The sequence below is a fragment of the Neopelma chrysocephalum genome, unplaced genomic scaffold, assembly GCF_003984885.1.
Source record: "Neopelma chrysocephalum unplaced genomic scaffold, ASM398488v2 Primary Assembly neopelma1_172, whole genome shotgun sequence".
NCBI lineage: Eukaryota > Metazoa > Chordata > Aves > Passeriformes > Pipridae > Neopelma > Neopelma chrysocephalum.
The window spans coordinates 98,080-101,917 of NW_020897834.1; the positions used below are offsets into that span (position 1 = coordinate 98,080).

A 3,838-nucleotide genomic window follows, 5' to 3' on the forward strand; every position below is an offset into this window, starting at 1 on the left:
TGCAGGGTGAGGGTTGCTGCAGGGTGAGGGTTGCTGCAGGGTGAGGGTTGTTGCAGGGTGAGGGTTGCTGCAGGGTGAGGGTTGCTGCTCTAACGCTGCTCTTGTGGAAGTGCCCCCTGAAGTTCTCAAAACTTTACAGCAGATGTAACACTCCAGGACAGGGATGAATGTTCTGAGTCCGTGGATGCACCCGAGGCTGTGGCTGCCCCATCCCTGGGAGTGTCCAAGGCCAGGTTGGAGCAACCTGGGCTAGTGGGAGGTGGCCCTGTCCGTGGCAGGGGTGGGACAGGATGAGCTTTAAGGTCCCTTCCTCCCCAAGGCATTCTAGGATTTGATGGTTCTGTGAACATTCCTATTTCACTTCCCTTTCAAACCAACACACACATGGACATAAAGGACCTGCACACAGCCCTGGGCTGGGTCAGCCTGTCCTGGCCTTTGGACTGGGATCAAAGCTCGTGTGTCCAACAGCTCCTGGCACAGCAGGGCACTGCCCCCATCAAAGGTGCCTTTGTGCCCACCCAGGCCAAGGGAACTGGAGCTCTGCTCCTGGGATGACACTGGCTCATCAGCAGAAGGGAAGTTTGACACAAAAAAACCCTCTAAAAATAGAGAAGCTCTGGCAGAAGCAGCAGCCCCTCGGTGTGCAGCCAGCGTGCTGCCCTGACAGCTCTGGGACACCAGGGAGGGGGGACAGGGCTGTCCTGCAGGTGGGTGTCCTCCTCTCCCTTTACAGGCTTGATCCTAGAGTGGGATAAAACTGTCCTGGAGCCCTGAGGGTTGTTCATGCTCCTCCCTGGCTGCTGGGACAGGGATGACCAGGAGAACTGTGCACCAAGGGCATCCCACCCCTGCAGCATCCCACAAAAACAGGGGCTGGCAGAGGAAAAGAACAGAGAGAGGGACCATTCCAGGCCCTGCTCTCCTTGGGTTGAGTTGGACATGAGCCTCAGCCCTGGAATTAAGCAGGTAAAATGCTCCCCAGCTCTCCTGGCCCAGATTAGCAGGGATAACCCCCCCTCACACACGTGGCCACAGCAGCAGCTCTCCTGGAGGGCAGATGTCCCGGGCTCCAGGGAGACCTGGGGCCGAGCAAAGCAGGCTTCAGCCTCTCCCCAGGGCTCAGCCCTTTCAGTTCAGGGGCAAAACCCAAATGGGGCGACTTTCCTGCCCCATTTCACTGCTGTGCCTCTGCCTGTGGGGTGAGTGTGGAGAAAGAAGGCCCAGGCTGGGGAGAGCAGACAGTGCCCAGGCACAGCATGAACGGCCAAACCAGCCAGGAACTGAGAGAATTAGCAGGTGAATTCAGAGACATTAATCAAGGCAGGAAGGAAGAGCCCTGCAAGCACTCGGGGAGGGGGAAATGCTTCGGGGAATGAGCAAGCCACAAACCTGACCAGAGCAATGATGGGATGGAAATGAATCCCAGCTGCAAGGGAGAGATTCCCTCCCCACGAGGAGACCCTGCAGGTGCCAGTCCCAGGGGGCTGTGGTGGCTCCCCCACGTCCCACGGGGGTGATCCAAGGGGCTGGACCCACGTGGTGCAGGAGGAGGCACAGGTTTACATCCAAGACCAGTTTTCTTTTTGCTCCCCCCACGGTGGAGCTCGGGCACTTCGGGGGTGGCTTTGGGGGTTTCTTCCTTCACACAGGGATGTCCCGTTATCCCTGCTGTGCTTGGGGAGGGAGACACCTCGGCCTGGAGAGGGTGAGCACAGGATCATGGGGACCTGATCCAGGATGGACTCATCCCACCCTAGAGCTCCCCAAAAGCCTCTGTGCTCTGTCCTCCTGGGGATGCTCAGCAAAGGTGAGAAACAGCACAAAACTGTCCAATTAGTGTCCAATTTCTGGCAAAATTAGCGACCCAAAGCTGCTCTGTGCCCAGGGTTTTTGGGGTGCCTTCCCTGGAGGGTGGTCACATTCCCCCCCGTCATTGTGGATTTGGAAGTGATTATTTCTGGATTCAACCACTGCAGCTTTCACTGCAAAACCACAAATCCCAGGAGCAACTCAGACACCAGGAAGGTTCATCCCCAGAGTCAGGGCAGCTGCAAAGGTTTTATTCTTCAATTCTTTGCAGCTCTTCCTTTTTTCACCAAACGAGGCTTAAAAATTCCAGGAGATATTCCATTTATTCCTTAATGTGTTCTGGCTTTTTTGTTAGTTAGATTTTATACAAAACAGAAGTTTAAATTCTGGCGTTCTTAAGTGAAAAGATGAGAGGAAAACGACCTTAAGTTGAACTAGGAGAGGTTCAGATTAGATATTAGGAAAAAAAAATGTTCCCTGAAAGAGTGGTCAGGCATGGGAGTGAGTTCCAGGGATGTGGTGGAGTCACCACCAGCCCACTCCCAGTCTCTGGAAGTGTTCAGGAGGCATCTGGATGTGCCCTGGGGATGTGGTTTAAGGGGGATTATGGTGGTGCTGGGTTGATGGTTGGAGGTCTCTTCCAGCCTGGATGAGTCTGGGATTCTGGGATTTGTGAGGAAGCCAAGCCCAGGCTGGGGCTGATCCCTGCTGCCTTCAGCCTTTGGGAGTGGGAATTGTGTTCAGTGAGCACAGGGACACAGACACAGCAACATCCATGCACAGGGAGCTCCTGCCTGGGGTCCCTGCCCTCCAGATGAGCATCCCCTGCTCTCTGCACCCCCCAAATCTCAGGATTTTCTCCCTTCTCCAAAAGCAGCAGCGAATCCCCCATTCCCAGGCGCCTCCTCCCGCTGGTGGGTGACACCAGATGCTGTCCCTGCAGAGCTCAGCAGTGCTCAGGCAGAGCTGCAGGTCCAACCAGCCACTTTTGAGGCCCTTGGGGGACGTCAGGGTGGGTGACAGCCCAAACACACCCCGGCAGGGCAGAGCTGGAGCAGCCCTGGGCGTCAGAGGGCTCTGAGCTCATCACAGCCACCAGCAAAACCTCTCAGCTGCCTCTGGTAAAACCACCTAAAAATGCTGCTGCCTGGGCTTAGAGGGCCTTAAGTGCTGGGATAATCACGGGGTAGAGGCGTGAGGATGCGAGCAGACAGCTGGTGAGCTGAGAAAACAGACACGGCGCAGCCCGAGCCCTTGGCTGGGTATTTTTAGCCCCGCGGGGCTGCCAGGCACAGACTTGCTGAGAGCGGGTTTCTTGCCAGCAAAAACGTGCTTGTTCACCAGCCCTGCCCCCCTCCGCCCCGAAAATGATGCTTTCCCCCCACTTTTTGGGCTGGAAGCAGCGGTCACACGTGGAGAGGCTGGTTCCCAGCACAGGGGATGGAGAGCACGGGGAGGGGGTTTGCCCCCAAGCTGATGGTTTGCTCGGAGGGTTTTTTGCCCTCGAGCCGGTGGTTTGCTCGGCTCAGATCTGCCGGGAGTCACAGGGGAGGGGTTTTGCCCTCGAGCTGATGGTTTGCTGGGCACAGACCCGGGAGCCAGGCTGCCCGTGGGATGCTGGGTGCCAGGGAGCACCCTGGCTTTCCCCTCCCTACGAGGGTGAGAAGCACACCCAGCATTCACCCACCCCCCAGGGAGGACAGAGCCAGTGTTTTCCCTCTGAACAGCTTCACCCTCAGCTCAGCCCTGACAGGAGAAAGACAAACCCCTCCGTGGCTCTGTCAGCAGGATCATCGCCCCAGCAGGCAGCTGGCAAAGAGGGTTTCGGGCACACCTTGGAGGCAGAGGGATTGATCAGCCCCCAAAAACGTCACTTTGATCTTTTCCACTCCTGGAAAATCCTCATCAGCTGCCCAACCTGCTCCTGGAAGAGCAGCACAGTCAGAGGGGCAGAGCCCACACCAGCATCCCTTGCTTCCACATTGCCCTGCACCCAACCAGCCCCAGACGGGGTCCAGCACCCAGA

General features: G+C 57.1%; 1 protein-coding gene across 3 annotated transcripts in view; it reads right to left on the minus strand.

The window, feature by feature from the left end:
• Window positions 1-3,838, minus strand: part of PPFIA4 (PTPRF interacting protein alpha 4) — a 62,861-nt gene that overhangs the window by 37,882 nt on the left and 21,141 nt on the right. The gene's annotated exons all lie outside the window — the stretch shown is intronic.